Raw genomic sequence first — 18795 nt, 5'->3', positions numbered from 1 at the left:
GAGGGTAAATACAAGTGGAAACATGCCCATCTCACATTGTTCAACAGCCTTAATATCACAGAATCACAGAAGAGCTGATGTTGGAAGTGACCCCTAGAGGTCAACTGGTCCAACCCCCTGCTTAAGCCGGGCTGCCTAGAGGAGGTTTTCCAGAACCATTGGATGACTTTCCACTATCTGCAAGGAGGGACACTCCACAATATCTCCAGGAAACTTGTTCCATTGCTTAGTCCCCTTCACAGTGAAAGTGCTTCCTGATGTTCAGACAGAATGCCTCAAATCTCAGTTTGTGCCCATTGCCTCTTGTCCTCTCACAGGGCACTGCTGAAAAGAGCCTGGCTCCATTTTCTTTGCATCCCCTCCCCTTCAGATATTTAGAGACATGTTTAATACACCCTTTCTCCTCCCCCCTCCCTGCCTCCTCTTCTCAAAGCTGGAGTACTAGCCCTCAGATTTTCCATGTAAGAAAGATTTTCTAGTCCCTTCATCATTTCCATAGCCCTTTACTGGACTCTCTTCAGTAGCTCCACCTCTCTCTTGCCCTGGGGAGCCCAGAAGGACTCACAAGTGTGGCCTCACAAGGGCTGAGGGCTGAGTAGAGGGAAAGGATCACCTCTCTTAACCTGCTGGCAACACTTTACCTAATGTAGCCCAGGATACCATTAGTGGCAAGAGCACATTGCTGACCCATGTTCAGCTTGGTGTACCACCCAGGTTCTTTCCTGCAGGGCCAGGTGCGGTCCAACTGGGCAGCCCCCAGCACGTACTGGGGCCTGGGGTTGTTCCGGGTGTGGGACTTTGCACTTATTTTTGAACTTCCCATAGCTCCTACTAGGTCATTTGTCCAGCCTGCATTTAAGACATATTAAACTTCATTCACATTTTTTTCTTAGATGCTAGTAGCAAATGTTTTTATTCTCCTCATTAGTTAGAGAAAGCTAGCAATCTGATAAAGGAAGACTGACATGCACTGTCCAAACTGAAAACTGAAAGAAAATATAAACAGTAACATAAACACCAGGAGGTCTGTCACTCACTTGGGAAGACAAACATAGCCTCCCAAAAGCTTTTCTAATCAAAGAAACTTATACTGATGTGCATACAGTTAATAAAAACACACACATTTGTTTTCTGCTCCAGATAACAAGCCCATCATGGATATTCTTGGCTTCGCAAACTGATTTGTATAATTTACTTATATATGAAGTGAACAGCAAGAGCTTTTACTGCAGCAAGGCCCACTTTGGACCATGTTTTTACCTCAGTTACTCACATTTGGCCACCAATACAGAGGTCTGTCATCCTCATTCACAGACCTCACAGTGGAATTTCAACAGTGTTATGCAATTACTACACAATGCTCCTACAGCACTGGTATCAGCTTTCCTACAGTACTTTTTCAATGCAGAGCTACAGATTGAATACACTGAGATAATGTAGGGAGTAGGAGTACATGACATGGATTGTGCTGCTGTTATCTCCTAAAATACAGTTAAAGATTCACAACCTTTGAGACAAAGTAAAAACAACACAGGAGTTTGTTCACAAACAAGGTTGTATATCACTTCTGAAGCAGTGATTTTCAAGTAAAAAAATAAAAAATATATAAAAAAAAAATCACAAGATGGACTTGTGCATGATACCAGATACCCCAAGTGATGTTTGGATTGACAGGAAAGTACAAAGACAGATCTATAATGTAAAACAGTAGCCAGGACCTACTCTGCACTGTGATTTGAGAGGCCAGATATGAAGAAGGAACCAGAGAGAGTTGTTACACAATGACTATTCATAAAAACAGATTTTGGATGTTCTTTCAGTCTGTACGTAATTCTTGCTAACAAAGTTCACTCCCTTACTTGCACTTTACTTGTGAGATCATAAGTGTTAGTTACCATCAAAGCAAGTTCTCAGTTGCTTTAATTAATGTTTTGAGAGTGTTCTACTGTATTTGGACAGTAAACAGTAAGTGCAATAACAAATAACTTCCTGCTCTGCTTCTGACCTGGTGTTGAATATCTTTCATGGAATAGATGAAACACAGCATTACTTGAGTAATATTGATGTTTCCATTCTACTTCTATCCTGTGTGATATATAGAAGCACATATGCGGGCTACACTTATCTGTGAACATGGAACAACTGTGGTATGTCAGACTTTTTGTGCAGCTTCACAAATATTTCTGCAGTTCTATACTTCTCAGAAGCATAAGACTCACTTAGAATGTGCTTCGTGCAAAAATGGCAGACCAACGTTCTGGAATGTAAAGGATCTGCACATAAGCAGATCACTGGACCAGCACACTCAGTAATGAATGCTTGCCAAAGCCACCCATTAGTGTGCTGCGTGCTCTGTAGAGCTGCTCTGCACACACAAGTGTGTGAAGGACAGCTGGGATGCCATGATGTCTGCCTGTCCATTGAGACTTCTGGCTCAAAGGTACAGCGAACTTCCTCTTCTGAAAAGGAATCTGACCTTGCTTTAAAGGATCTGTATATATACTGCAAGACCACTTTTTAAGACTATAGCTTATTTTGTAATTTTTGTCTCAATAGCTCTCTCAAAATTCTTATGCCAAGACTTAAAAATGCAGATACCTTTAAACGTTTCAATAGATAGCATAAGAATAGTATGAGTGTCTTTCTTTAAATACGCCTATTATTATACACTAGCCGTATCTGTTTCACACCAGTATGTATAAGGTACTTAAAAACAGACTTGGATTAAAAAGCTAAAATGGCAGTTCTTTATTATTATCCTTCGTATTTGTCACCATGTCTTTCATCCTTTTGTATTCTGATAATCCAAATCTTTAAATCCTTCCAGAACTCATTTGGGGTTTGGGTTTAAGATAGATTTAGTTCAACAGAAATGTTAACTTTCAACCGTTAAATCTATGCTCTCATTTATACATGAAATAAAACTTATTTTAAAATGTATGTAATTATAAAAAGTGTTTTAATGAATGATGAAAAGTACAGCATTGTGTAAACAGATTTCACAATACAGCCCAAAGAGATAATATAAAACTGTTGCTCCACTAATAAATCTTTCAAATATGTCTTAAATGAGAACTAATAAAGTTAAACTACATTAAGTATGCTAAAAAAAAAAAAAAAAAAAATCACCTCTATTATATACTAGAAAATAATTGGGTGATTAACCACCTGAAATATAATGCAGTTAAACTGTTGGTTGTGGTGCCAAAAGACTACATATGTGCATAGAGTTAATGCTGTGAACAGCCTGGCCTTACCTGAACAAGGAGCTCTGCTAAACTTAGCTTAAGTATGTTTATTTCTTTGGCATTCTGCAAATGAAAGTGAGTTTTTGAAGTAAAACAACAGCTTAAAGAGAAGAAAGAACAATCCAAAGGGAGTTAAAAGATTATTGTTAGTCCATATTATTTAATTAATAAGAAAAGCCTCATTGCTTATACAGGCGAAAGTGTTATGCAGACACCTAAGTCCCTTCATCCTCAGCATGCCACTGAGCTCTGTAGCTGCTCATTGTTTAGCCTGAAGAAGAGGAAGCCCAGGGGAGACTTTCTGAAAAGAAGTTGTGTGGAGCTGGGGGTCAGCCTCTTCTCACAGCTAACTAGCAATGCGGCTAGAGGCAACGGCCTCAAGTTGCACAAGGGGAGGCTTAGACTGGAAATTAAGAGAAATTTCTTCTCAAAAAGAGTAGTCTGGCACTGGAACAGGTTGCCTAGGGAGGTGGTGGAGTCACTGTCCCTTGGAGTGTTCTAAGAAAGATTGGACTTGGTGCTTAGGCACATGGTTTAGTGGGTGATACTGGTGGTATCAGGGTAGTTGGATGATCTTGGAGGTCTTTTCCTTAATGATTCTACCATTCCCCATTAGCTAAGGCAGAACCAGCAGGGAACACTTCTTCCTGCTCACACTGGGCCTCACAGGGGATGTTTTCATGGTTTCTTACCAAGCTCTGCTTCCCACTTCCCTCCCACTGGATCCTTCTGGGCCCTTCCCACAGCGCAGTGGGTGCCCACAAGCCCTCCCCCAGCCTCAGCCAGCCATCATGCCCTGATAACACAGTGCCACCGGCCCATTCCCAGCCCTGGCAGTCACCGAGCTGAAGCTACAGCCAGGGAGCCCACAGGCACGAGGCCACTGGACACAGGGAAACCAGGACCAGGTAGTGCAGGCCCGCACCAGCCCAGCCAGCTCCCGGGGCCTGGCACTACCACATGGCTGTGTTTGTATGGGCCTCTACTAGCAACATGGAAAAAAGCTCCCCTTTGCACCCAACCCCCAAATATTTAGCTGTAGCAGCCTGTCCTCTGTCTCATCTACAGAGCTAGGAGTCAGTTTTGCTGAACTTTTAATCCTTGGCTTCTGTCTAGAAACCACTGACAGCAATGCCACACACCTTTAATTGCAAAGATGAAAAAAATCAGAAAAACGATCAGTCTCTACTGCACATGATGAAAATCCTCTGGTATAAGAAGTCTAATTTTCAATGTTTTGAAAGGAAAAGCCCCAAAATTACAAAGATCTGCAGGAAATCAAACCCAGAAAATAGAGTTGCTTATTTTCAGCTCTTGAAAGTGACACTGCAACAAAAAGTGTGTGTTTACAAAGGTTTATGGTCTATAATAGTGGAACAAGTTACCAAATTTTAGTTGTAGTTTCTTTTAAACAGGACTCTCCTTGTGTATCCAGGGCACCTGCTAGCAACTAAACTAGCTTTTCCAAATGCACATTGCATATTTTCAGATCACCAGTGGTATCTGAGCTCTTACATATCTTTTGTGAATCTGAAAGACTTGCACAGTATTGAAAAGTAAAACATCCTGGTCTCTGTGCTCACATAACCACTACAATAGTGCTGTGGAGACTGTGTGTGCAGCTGCATGCATACCCACACAGAAGCAGACCCTGAACCTCAGACCTGAGTTTTGGTTTTGTAATAAGGCAGCCTGCAAGATAAACATTTTACAAGGATCTCCCCAAAGAGCCTATGGAAATACTCCAAGGCTTCAAAATGAAATTTAATACAAGAGATTGGAGTCTTTTTGCTAAAAAAAATAATAAAAAGCCATTGACAAAATGACAACAGAGCTATCAGCATGTAGGCAATAATTCTGCTGCTGACTAAAATTGAAATAGGTCAAGAAAGAATAGAGAATAAGGGCAATGCATAAGTCTTATTCATATCTGGATAAAACAAAACATTATTTAGCACAGCTGGAAATAGACTTTGATGTAAGATTACAAGAAGCACAAGGAGAAGTTGAAGATTTCATAGTTACCCCGCAGTTAGTAGTAATGGAAGGTGAAATGAGAGCCATCTGGATGGGTTTCTACTCCACTGCAGAATGGGCACTACTGATTTATCTCATTGAAAAAATTGGGCTTAACTAGTTTCTAATAAGAAAGGATTCACTGATTTACTTTCTGTATTTTAATTTTTCCACTAATTATGAGGTGCCACAACCCTCTGAGGCAGAACAAGAAATCCAACTTATCTAGAAAATGAAGCAAAAGAACAATGAGAAATGATGTGGCAAAACTCTGAGGACATGAAGATATGATATAACCCTGTAACCAATAGGGCAGCACCAGTATTGTAAATGCCTGTACTTACATACTGAACAATTACATGTGCAGAGAAATGCTTGTATTTCTTATGACCATTGTCTAGGCAAAGTTTAACACAATTGCCATATTACTACAAGCCACCTTCTGGTGTAGCATTTGTGAAGCAAACAATTCCATGATACACAAAAACCTTCAGCGCCTCCCTGGTTTTTTGTTTTGTTTTCCTGCAGATGTATTAGGTAACTGTGGGGAGTTGAGCAACTGTTCACAATCTTTTTCTTAGTCTCTTTCTCGAGCACAATAGCAAATGTGACACTGCCTAAACATGACTATTTGAAAAGCACGGTCACAACTGAAAACCAGCTGAGGCCTATAACCAACACACAAATCTTATTTGGTAGTTAAGTTTAGGTAGAGTGCTGCTAACCAGTCAAATACCAAGTTAGACAGAGGTTGCATCTTCCAACTCACTTTTCCTGTGTCTTAATATTTACCGTTTATCTTTAAATCCTGAAGACAACAGATTGCAAGTCAATTATTTTGTGTTGCTGAGGATATATCCAAAAAACGTTTGAAAAATGCATCTCACCAAGTGTGGTGAATACCTGAGCCCATAGCCTTGACTCAGACTAACTTCATGTCTCAGGGTTTTTGCAGTGTCTTGAACATATTAGTAGCTTTCCAGAAGTGGACATATCTTCAGTTTGTACCACTCAGAGTTCAAGGTGCTGAACACAAACTGTTCTGCGCAACGTGAACACTTTTATTGGCTTAACAGCAGTCATAGAAGTATGTTTGCGTAAGAAGTTATGATACCTGAGTCAGTGTGTAGTGAATGAAAGTAACTTATTTCAAGTTAGCTGCTCACAAGAAATTCACCTTGTCTGTGGGATGGTCAAAGACACTCCACTCAAAACTCAGTGACACTAAAGCTCGTAGATCCAGTATACCGATACCATGATAATGTGACTTGGGACAGACCCAGAGCAAAGTACAAGACCCTATGACAGGTAATCAGGCATTCCAGACTACAAGACCTACAAGAGCCATCTTTTTTACCACCAACAGAGTAAAATATTCGAACTCCAGAGCATTGCAGTGTCTGCAGATTAGCTACAGACACAAGGCATCACTACTGGACTGATTTTTCCCAAACTGCCCAGTTAGACTCCCCATGATCTTGGAAATGAAAGTCAGTTGCTCTATCAGAATCATTTCCTGCAGGCTGCTTTTTTAGGCCCTTTTATTAATAATGGCATGTAGCTCTTCATGACATATTGGCTCCCAGAAAACCCACTTCGGTTTACTTTGTCACCATGAGTTATGAAATAAATTCCCAGGTCCTATCAACTCAGTTGGTTTCAGCTTACAATTTTAGGTTTACTGCTCTGTCACAGTAAGGCAGCATTTTGTTCCAAAAGTGCTAATAAGCCATTTTTCCAGGAGATTACCTACCGAATTTCAGTTTGCCAGAGTTGTGCTTATTTTTTTCTGCATTATTACCATTATAGAATAAGCCTCTGTGGAAGATTTAAAAATAGAGATCCCAGTAAGGAAAAAAACAAACAAGCAAACAAAAAACCTCTTATTGACATGTATTTGAGGGAGAAAATACAGAACAGAAGCCCAGCTGCAGGTTAGATATCTAAATACCTCTGAGGAAATGGTGCATAATCAAGAAGCATTGGCCAAGACCAAGATTAGCCTGGAAACCACTTATGAAAAGGCCAGGAAGCAAAACCTCTGTTGGGTCTGGAGGACTGAAGATGCCAAAGAGAGAACAGCCATACTTCTGACAACAAACTAGTATACACTGAGAAAAAAAAAAAAAAAAAGAAAAAAAAGAAAAATCACCCACACAAAACAGACAACCCACAATTTACATAGAAAAGGCATGAAGCATTTCAATGGGATCATCATAGGTTGCTAGCATACTATATTATATATACACACACAATGGATTCTTGACTGTTTTTTTCTTCTCTTCTTTGCTACCATGAGCCTACAACATATGTCTTCCACTCTGTCAAATGTCATGTAATACCTTTTAACTTACACCCACTGTCTGATCTTTCCTACTGCCATCTCCTTTCTGCCAGCAGAACAGTATGGTTTGATCATGTCTCTTGGAACCCATTAATGCCACTTTCTCATTTCCCAGAGAGTATTTCTGCAGAATGACAGTGAGGTACTCCTTCCCTTCAAATGCTGCATGCTTTTGCCTATGGTGTGCTCAAAGCCACTTTACTGTAAATCAAACACCAAATTAAGAACTGCATGCAGCATTTTAGCATTACGGAACAGAGAAATAGCCTAAGCATATGTTGATTTGGTTCAAACTGAATCTTGACACACAGATTTTCAGCTTAAATAACAAAATTTTAATAAGAAAGACTGAAAACACTTAATCCTTTTTTCACAAGTAGAGTTACACTGGATAGCTTGTAGCTGCAAACCCTCTGGTTGAATTTAACAGGTTAAAAATATTCACCTAATTGAGCAATCAGCTGAGCATTACATGTGTTAATAGCAACACTGAAGATCAAACTTACAAAGCTGACAGCACCCTGTTGCACCCAGGCACAGTAGCATACAAAATACAATGAGAAGATAAGTGTGCATTTTACACAGAACTACTCTAGAGCAGCAGGGAGATTGCAAACTGTAATTCAAAACTTGGCAAACACCAGAATTAAGGCTACCTGCAAACCTAGAAACATAGTTAAGAGCCAATTTAAACAAAACAACAAGTTAATTTAGTCACAGTGGTCTTAATTTACCTTCAGGGCTGGTCAGTTCACAGGAGTTTAGAAAGTATAATTATAATTACAGAAGAAGGAAACCATTACACAGACTGGTATGTCAGGCTTACCTACCAGCTACTGAATTAAAGACCAATTGAATAGTATAGGCTTTACAAATTTTAAAGTAATAAGGCACAAGTAAGGCAATGTTACATGAAACTTACCTAAAACTAGCTTGTGATCCAGCATTGCTGCCTAAGGAGTCTCCACTCTATGCTATGCCATGGCATATTTAGTTATATATCATACATACATATATATACATATACATATAGAGCATACATATGTATATATACACATATACATTGTAGAGCTTAGGGATATGGTTTAGTGGGGACTGTTAGTGTTAGGTCAGAGGTTGGACTGGATGATCTTGAGGTCTCTTCCAACCTAGAAATTCTGTGATTCTGTGATATTTAGCATTTGGCCTCCCTTGACAGAAGAGGAAGAAAGTCAGGAAGCCATCTAAAGATTTCAAAAGTAATATTGTTTATAAGGCACCCAGTCTCATCACCTTTTTAAAAAATAGAGCCATGCTAAGTTGTAACATCAGTCATTTGAACATTTAGTTAGGTTTATTCTGTATTACAAGATGTGTTATGTGGAATTTAGTATCAATGTTACCTTCCATAGCAGTATAGCCTGTTATTAATTTAAATTTTCCAAGAAAACCAAAAAACAGAATGGGCTAATTACAAAATAGAAAAGAAAAAAAAAAAAAGATCACTAAATTTATGTGGCATACTTGTAAGAAAAGTGAATTACATGTGGAAGCATGTTCATTCTAGACCTTTATAGACAAATCTACAAGTTTATATTCTACTCCTTAACTTGATTTTTTTTAAGGCACAATTACCTTTCAGGAAGAAGAAATCTGATTTGGAGTATATAATCATGTAATAAAAGAATTTTTGCAGTAACATAGCTACATGATCATTTTAAAACTCTCTATCAATGTTAACAATAAGGAACAGTAATTGCTGTTAACAGTCTTGAGATACAGCCCATCCTCCTTTACAATAAGCAGATATATGGAAGCAGGCCTTTGGCAAGTGGTTTTGTTGTTGTTGAGCCAGAAAAAAAAATATCTATTGTGAAGTTCTGTATGAAAATTTGTAAGTCTGCTTTACAAATGCTCTGCAGCTTTCACTGTTGTCAGCCCTTGTATTACTGACCCTAAAGGTATGACAAAAAGCCCACTCAAATAGAGAAACCGTATTTATGAAATGGACACACAAAAGAATTCAGTTTGTGCAGTTGTATTCTCACTAAGAAAAAGATGACATATATTCCTGAGGCAATTACACTAAAGCCGACTGTTGGAATTACACTTCCCCAAACAGTAGAAATACTGTCTGAAATACATCTGTACATGAAAAGAGCCATTCTAACCATGATTTCATCATGCAAACTTTCACCACCTTCCTGAAGCCAAGGCAAAAAAAGAATTGACATAAAAAAGTCTTCATCAGCTGCCACTACAGGATTATTGAAGCTTTTAAATATGATGTTGTGGGAAATGCATCATACATTCAGAAAAGCAGAGGGAAGAGGAGGCAGGTAGAGAAGAGCACTGATAACTAAACCAGCTATTAGCTGGATTATCTGACAGGTGTTTGTTCTTACCCAGCTGGGTATTATTTAGTCCTGACTCAGTGAGCCTGAAATGCTTTAGAGACACCTCAGGGAGTCAAGCTCCCTACTGTTAAAATGACAGTGACTCAGTAAATGGGTTCCTTATGTACACGCCAGCATACTTTGCATTTGCCTGCATGATTACACTTTAATACCTAAAAATAAAAAAAAATAAAAAAATAATGCCCTTTTACTGCAAGTGTGTTAGGCTCAAAAGCTTTCATGTTTACATCTACACAATAAATGGAAGATATGAATAATCCAAATAACCAAAACCACTCATTGCTATTTGGGCTACCAGTTTCACTGATGGCCAAGAAGTGCATTTGAATCTTTTACAGTACTGAGAAACAAGTACAACCCACACAGCAACATCAAGGAACCATGACTGAATATTATCCAGAAATTATGTGCAAGATTGCAAGGATTATAGGTCTAATCTTTAGTAAGATTTTTTAGGTAGATTGAGGGTCTTCACACAATGAACCCATAGGAGGAAAGAGAGAAAAATCACAACTGAAGAACTAATATCTGTTTATAATGTAAGTTACTTAGTTTCAAGATAACATGATTCCCCCCTTCTTCATCCACCCCAAAATATAATTGAGTTCACATTTATCATTCCACCTCCAGTCCATATTGAAGTAATCTCAAACCAAAAAATTTCAGTTTCCTCACAATTACGCTACTTAAATCTTAGAATGTTGCTAATTTCTGAGTAATGATTCCCCTTTAACACATTTTTCATATAATTCAAGATGTTTTAAGATGCATGCCCTCTGTATGAAACTCATTATGTCAACAAACATTCCCCACCACTTCCATAAAAAGTAGGTGGGGAGGAGGGTGAGAAGAGATGTCTGATTCTTCAGATGGATGCTGAAACCCAGCCACATAGTATCTAGCAAAGATCAGAGTAACTGGCAGCTTGGCCCATCACATCACTTCACATGCTTCAAACACTGCAGCTCACCCACTGAAGGCCAAAGCTGGCATCGGTTTTACTTTCCTTAAACGTTTCTGTTTCAGAGGAATTATGAAAATAATATAGATAATACCTCATCTATTAGCAACAAATCTACTACAGCTATTAACAAAGGAACGCACCATGGGATTGATTTAATGGACAAATGGGGAGACAACACTTGACATCAAAGAAATGCAATTAAGCGTTGGGCAACAGCAAACCAGATAAGAGGTGAGAGCACAAACCATTGTTTAAGGTTAGAATAACAATGATTCTAAAAATAAAAAATAAGTATATAAATGTGGTTATAATGAGATAGATGGTTGTGTTTGATTTATTTATTTTTAAAGTTTACCTGTTCAAAAAATTTGCATCTACTTAAGTTATTCTATTTCCTAAGGATTCTTCACACGTATGTTGTCCTGTAAAGCCAGGCCAGATGCTGAAGCTATTTCGTGTCTAAACAAGGCATCTATTTTTACTTTTCTGCAAATGACTATCAAGTAGGATATCTGGAAAAGAATTTGTTTTTCATTTTGAGAGCAAGCCTCAGCAAACACGCATGTAAAACTGACAGACAGCTTATGACTTTCTTGACTCCAATAATTACTGGAATTGGAATCCAAGTCTGACTTTGCAGAGAATATAAAAAAGCTATAACAAAATGCCAGCAGAAAAAAAGCTTAGCTTGCTGCAGACATATGCGGATTACCTATCTGTGAGAGATAAACAGTGTAACAGAGACTGTATTAAACCTGGTGAAACAAAGGATTCTGAAGAAAGTTATCATAACTTCTCTACCCATTTTCACATGCTTTAAAGCATGTAAGTTTTATACACAAAAGTCAGGTAGCATTAGCACTATGAGGTTTGTGCATATACTGTGATTAAAAAGTTTAGAGAGCCTTTTGAAATGCAGTTCTTAAGGAGCAGAATAAAAGCAATCAATATTCTTACAGTATTTCAAGGAATATTATGTGCAAGTTTTTAGGGAATGGCTCACATTTTCTGAGACATGGTATTGCAGCATTGATTCTGATTGTATATTAATTTCACACAAATAAAACAATGAGTCATGTTCTCAGCTCAAATAAATTGGTGTAGCTCCACTAAAATTAGTAGACTTAAATCAGTTTATATGAAGCGATTGTCTGCTTCTTCATAAACTTTGTGAAGTTGTTTTTGCAAGCAGTGTTTTTTTATTTTTTTTTTTTACCTTGGCAGGTGTGAAGTTAACTGGGGCCCACTGTAGATTAACACCCAACAGCAGCAACAAGCAACTAGGCATTAAAGACTTGCAGGAACAAAATAATAGCAATGCTTATTGTTGCACAAGCAGCAATGAATTCAGCTGGGCAGCTAATTGCATTTAAGTAACTGACTGGTTAACTAACCAAAAAATCTGGATCAAATTCCCTTTTATTCATGTCAGTGCAAATTAATAGGAATTTCACTGTAGTGAGTGGTGATACACTGACGTATTGACAGGACTATCAGGCACTGACAAATACCTTTGTGTAATTACTGTCTACAAAATGATGCAGCAGCAAACTGCTTATACGTTCTTGATACACCTGAGTAAAATGCAGAATAATGTTTTTGCATCACAGTTATGTAGCATAATTCCCAAATTCCACTTTCTTTACGTCCTACCCATGATTGGGTAAAGCAGTATTACAACCTTGAATTGTCTAATACAGTTCAATTGATTAAGACAGGGCAACATGATCTATAATGCTTTTGTACTATTGACCTTCAGTGTGGGTAATCGTTTTTGCTGTCAAAAATTGACTATCTCGCAATTGACTGAGAAAGAGTAACATGATCTTTAACCTAGAATAAAGAATCCCCTACAATAAAAAAACACTGATAATACAGCACATTTGGAGGATGAGGGGCTTAAATGTCAACATATACTTGTTTTGTACTGCAAATCAAGTTTGGTGGACATAAACTAGGAGCACAATTGATAACCAGAATGAACAAACAACCGATGCAGGTGTATTTCTAAACCTGGACACTAAGATTGTTCTCTATATACTTGCATGAATATACTGCCAGTGTAAGAAACTAATCAACAAAGCATCACGCACATGACTGCAAGAAAATATTACCAAATTACTCAGAATTCTGCCAGTGATGGTCTCATTATTTATTGCCATTTCAACGGTTAAGATAAACAGGTCATTAAAGTTAGTGGGTATGTCGTTTATTCACTGCATATGACTAAAGTGTTCTTTCTAAAAGCACTACTACAGACACAATTTGTCTCTAATAACATAGCCTGTGAGGATTATCTCTACAGTGGCATTAAGTTAGTTATGTCACTGGGTTCACTGAATACTAGGCATTGCCTAACCACAAATAATATAAACGTCATCTCTTTTAACAGGAGTCTTTGAAGATGTACCGTAGAATTTAAAAGGAATAAGAAAATATAAAATAGTATTCCATGGACATTGAAAGATAACTTTAAAGTTACAAGAATACACTTTCATAAATATAGCAAGATCTTGCAGTATACATTATGGTATTTCTCTTTTTTGGCTACAGATTTGAAAGGCTACGGTAGTTGCTCTGGGGTGGAGGGGAAGAGCTCTATCCATTAACATCATTCTGCAATAGTATAGAACAGACCCTCTAATGACAATGATTTACTCCACACAGAAGACAACAGTCAAACTCACAAAGTAGAAGGCTTAAGATAAATTGTGTGTGTGTGTGTGTGTGTGTGCACGCACATGTATATAAAAATAAAATGTTTGGAACCAGGCCAAATATATATATTATATAATATAATTAAATAATATAATAATGTCTATATTTTATATATATAATATATATATATATATATTTGGCCTGGTTCCAAACATTTTATTTTGTGTTATTTAGCACTAATTCTTATTCAATATACCCTGAGCCCTGAGAGGAGAATAACCACCTCTAGTGAATTTTAAAAAACAATAAAAATTGACAGTGAAAAGTATTTCTTCAATTTCCAAAGTAGCCCTCAGCTTAAAAAAAAAAAAAAAAAAAAAAAAAAAAAAAGGAAATTTTACAAGGAATGTATTGTGCCAATCACCTGCTTGTACATTTTGCACATTATGCTTGAAGTGCAGGGCACATGTTTTCAACCAGGAGATGAGTAGGTATCTTCCCTCTTGGTCTGTACAAGTCTTACACTAAGGAATAAGAAGAAATTAATACAAAAAAGTTTGGATAGACTTTGAAAACTCATATTGTCTTGGTGGCAATGATACTTTCAATTGAAATGCACCCAATTTCTGACCATGATGTCACCTCACTTTTTCTTATGGATGACAATCTGATATGCGGATTGTCCACTGTAAAATAAATTATGAAAAGCTGACCAAAAAATAAATAAATAAATAAATCTGTGTTATATATGGGACACATGGGGCATTGCTGAAGGGAAGTTGTGAGGATAAAAAGGTATTACTGGTTCCAACATGGAAAAGTTTTATTTGCTTTTCCATTTTCTGTTAATAAAGACTGTTTCAAAAGCTAAGCAATTCTAGCTCTTCCTTTTAGAAATATTTTATGACCACCTTTCTAATAGTATCCCTTACCTGTAAAACAGTTGAGAAAGTGACATCACAAGAGCAAGTCAACAATATTCCCTTCTCTTCCTCCCTTTTAAGACACAATACATTATTTCCTGCACATCAGTTACACTTCACATTTTAAAATAAAGAAATCAACTGGCCTACGATTTCATTGAGAAATCCCAGCACAGAATATCTAGTAGCAGAATATCTATTATGAATCTCATACTCTATATCAATACTAGTGAAAATACAATAAAGAAAGAGAATGATCATTCCCTCAGTTACAACAATCTTGTTTAGTGATTATCTGATGTAACAATGTAAAATTAGTAAAGCATTATGAGCCAAGTTTTATATTTTTATATTCTATACAGATTAGACATGAGGCAGTCCTAGATTGACTCTTTCTACAATAGTGTAGATTTTTAGCATAATGTAGTAACATTAACTTAATAAAATCAAACTTCAAAAATCTAAACCTGAAAAGTCTTTACTGCACTGATTTCAGGTTAAAGATTAATTTTGATTGCCTCTCCTGTAAGAAGATACTACTTCCCCAAAAGATATTAATTTCCTGAGTTCAAAAAAAGGAGACAGATTTCAAATAGTGTTTGAAGTTTGAGTAAAAGGTAACAACAGTAACTCAAGCAGCATCATTACAATGACAAAGTCATCAGCACTAGAAAAAATTTAAGAGGTGACAGTCATACTCAGCCAGAAGGATATAATAGGTATGGTGAATATTGGCAGACGGAAGAACTTCTGTAATCAGTGACACTGGATTGAAGCAACAGCAGTGGAAAACAGATACTTCCACATGAAAAGAGTGGAAATTGGAAAGCAAGCACACTGGATGAAACAGGAAAGGTCACGAAAAACAAGAGTTTTATCTGGAAGAAGAAAAAAATCAACACAAGATAGTTAAAAACTCAAACTTAAACAAGAGCAGTGATAACATCTTGTCAAAAACTAATTTGAGGAAAAAAGAAGCCAGGAAAAATAAGGTCACCTCAGAAACAATGGCCTACAATACATCCACTTGATTCAGTCAGAGAAATTAACCTTTCAAAAGAATCTGCACTAGAAAAAAAAAAACAAACACAGGTAATTTATATCAACAAGGAACCATATTTGATTTATAATGAATAATATAACCATCTTTCATGCAATAGTTTTACACTCTCATCAAGGACTTTTTTCCTCACAACAGACTAATCAGATTTCACAGAAGAGTAAGGATAGTATAAAAATCAAACCAGTGAGGTGTACCCTACTCAGTAGCTGACTCACATACTGTCACTTTGACATGTAGGATTAAACAAGATAAGGCCAAAGGAAATCATTTTCAACATCAGGTACCACGAGCATCAAACATTGGTGCATTCTTACATTAGAGAAGCAGGACGAACTGACCGTAAACTAAGAATAAACATGAGAAGATAAATCATAGATATGTTCAGATCTGAAATACCGCACGACCAGTTCTACCTTTCAAGACTTCTAATGCCATTTTTCCTGTTTTTTTTTTTTAAACTGAATATTTTTAAACACGTTAGCCATTAAAAAAAAAAAAAAAAAGCATAATAAGCTGTATGTAAGATGCCCAAGAAACTGAGTATTAACATCCTTAATCAATACAGAAGTTGCATGCATACTTGGTATGCACATGCACACAGATTGTACACAGGACTCTACTGAAAGAGATCATCGATATGACTGACTATGTCACATATAATATGACTGGCTAGCCACTCCTTCCCATCCTGAGAATTTGCATTGGTGCAATGCAAATCAAGTCGTGGCACTAACCTCTGCTGGTTGCATAGTATCTCACTGTGGGGGAGTGGCATTTCACAAATGCCATCATGACTACCACATATAAGGATGCAAAACAAAATTGTATAGCCGAAGGGTCCTGCAACACCTCAACTACACTTATAAACAAATCCAAGTATTTTCTAAATGCAGATAATTCTGAAAAGCAGCACTGTAGGTTTTAACACACTGCAAACGTCATTATATGCCAATCAAAGGAAGTCACAGGTCTGTGTCAGGATCATGTCATATTAAACAATTATGGGATTTTTGCTCATTTATTTGCTCAAGAAAGGAATATCTCCTCCAGAGAAACTTGGGTTTGATATTTTTGAAGCTGTTATTTCAAATATGTTAAAATGAAATTAAAAAGAAGTAAGGATTATAAGTTTATGCAAGTGGGAACAGAGTTTGTTCTTAAACACTTAAACAAAGGTTCTAGTTACAGAAATTTTTATGTGAAGTTTATGCACTGGGTAGTCAGTGAAGAAACGTAAAGTGATGTAGCAGGAATACATTACAGAATAGCCAAAATCTTGCTTGCTGGCAAGTGTGAAATTATTGCCCTTTCTTTTCCCACAAAGGTCTTCCTGAGTATCTCTATACGTGCCAGCTATAGAATTACACATTGTGACTAGATGAAACCAAATATCGAGCTGCATGTTTTCTGTTTTCAAAGGTAAGCAGTACATGCATCAGCAACATGCATGTCAAGACAGAGAAGATGCAGAAAGTGACTACAGCAGAAAGCCTTCCAAATGCAGTGATGGAGGGCTGTAATAGTGACAACAAACGTAAATCTTTTGAAAAGAAAAGAACACACCCCTACCATACATGAACTTCCATAACTGCATTTTGATTTTAGTGTTGTATTAGCCTGACATTGTATTTGGCTCGAATGACTTTGTACTATTTTCATCTTGAATACTAAAGCTGAGAAATTTGAGTACTTCATCTCTGTGGAAGTAACAAACCTGAGCAGTGCAGGCAGTAGCTCACCTGACACCCTTTAAAAGTAGCACATAAAGTAGCATATGCACTTGTACAACTGCAGTTTCAAAGCCATGATTTATGTACTTTACAAGTGATTAATGATATCATCTCCCGCTATGCACTGGCGTATTAAACACTCTGCAGTAGTATTTCATGACACGCAGCATATATGACAGAGGCTAGAAGTATATTACACACATGAATGTAACTGCTTGTAAATCACTTCACCATGGCACAGCTTTATGTCATTCCAGCTAGAAATAACCTACACAACACGACCACCACTTCAGAGGAAAATAATTCACAAGTGATAAAAATATTGCAGCATTCTACAATATTTTACTTCACCCATTATCAGGTTCTTATGAAAAGCTAGCATACAACCTAGTTAACTACAAAGAAAGGGCCTCTATGGGTTCAGCTAACCTCACGAGACTCAGGTCTTGCAAATGGCTACCAAGGACCCATTAGCAGATGGTATGATTTGCAAGAACCTGGATTAAAAGCCCAGAGTAGCTGTGAATTGTTTCAATTGGGGAGATAACATGCAGGACATTCTTCTCCAAAAATAAGGATATGAAAAGCACTAGAAGACACAATAAACTAAACAGTCTCAACTTCTCCCTTTCTGCTCAAACCAAAGTCACTCACAGTGCACAACCAGGCTAGGGGTCATCAGGGCACGCATTGCCAGGAACTGTGCCAGATGGGTTGATACTACAGGCTACAAAGCTACAGAAAATTAAAATTCATTCTGTATAGAAAATGAAACTTCAACTTACCATAGCATTACTCTATCACAGCACATAGGCAACTGAATTGCATTCAGGCATCAGAGCATGAAGGCAGCCAGGTTCTCTTTCTGCTTCAATCAAGGACTGAATCACCAACATCTGTGTTATGGCAGAGTGCCCTCCCCATGCCTGGACCACAAAACAAAAATCACCAAGTAGGTTGCATCTCAAGGTGTGTATCAGCTACCCACAAGTAAAGGCAAGACCCATGCCTGCACATCCAAAAGGAATCTCAGCCATTTTGGAGAAGTGGAGAAAAAAAAAAAAAAAAGTCTAATTGTTTTTACTCAGATACAATGCACGAAAACAGATTACTTAGAGTATTTCAAGATACATCACTTTATTGTTTTGTTGCTGTCAGAACCACAGAATACATTTCTTCAGTAAATAGCTTCTGGGACTGCAGGCTGGTTTGTTTTCTACAGCAGTACCACCGAGATTTAACAGGGAAAGAAGACAAAATTACCACGCTTCATTTCAAATTTGAGAGGATCTTATAAATTTTCTGACTCATTTAGATCTTCTATAGAAATGAACTTCAAAAACATTTCATAACAGGATACTTGGAGCTATCAAATGGAGAAAATTGTTAATTCCCATCCTAGTGTATGCAGAGAGAATTGCTTGGCACAGAGGACTGCAGTTACTACAGTGTC

At 37.4% G+C, this 18795-nt stretch overlaps 1 long non-coding RNA gene across 3 annotated transcripts in view; it reads right to left on the bottom strand.

Annotated features, from left to right (window-relative positions):
* LOC137860494 (uncharacterized) overlaps positions 1-18311 on the bottom strand; it is a 565043-nt gene extending 546732 nt beyond the window's left edge. For 2 of the 3 annotated variants that reach the window (XR_011098942.1, XR_011098943.1), the window contains exon 1: positions 18128-18311. This is a non-coding gene — a long non-coding RNA (uncharacterized lncRNA). The remainder of the gene's footprint in view (positions 1-18127) is intronic. The other variant, XR_011098944.1, reaches the window with a different exon arrangement.
* Positions 18312-18795: the final 484 nt, after the last annotated feature.

Source organism: Anas acuta, chromosome 8, assembly GCF_963932015.1.
Source record: "Anas acuta chromosome 8, bAnaAcu1.1, whole genome shotgun sequence".
In the NCBI taxonomy this organism is placed as follows: Eukaryota; Metazoa; Chordata; class Aves; order Anseriformes; family Anatidae; genus Anas; species Anas acuta.
Note: the sequence above shows the minus strand (reverse complement) of the source record. Positions and strands in the feature narration are given on the sequence as shown.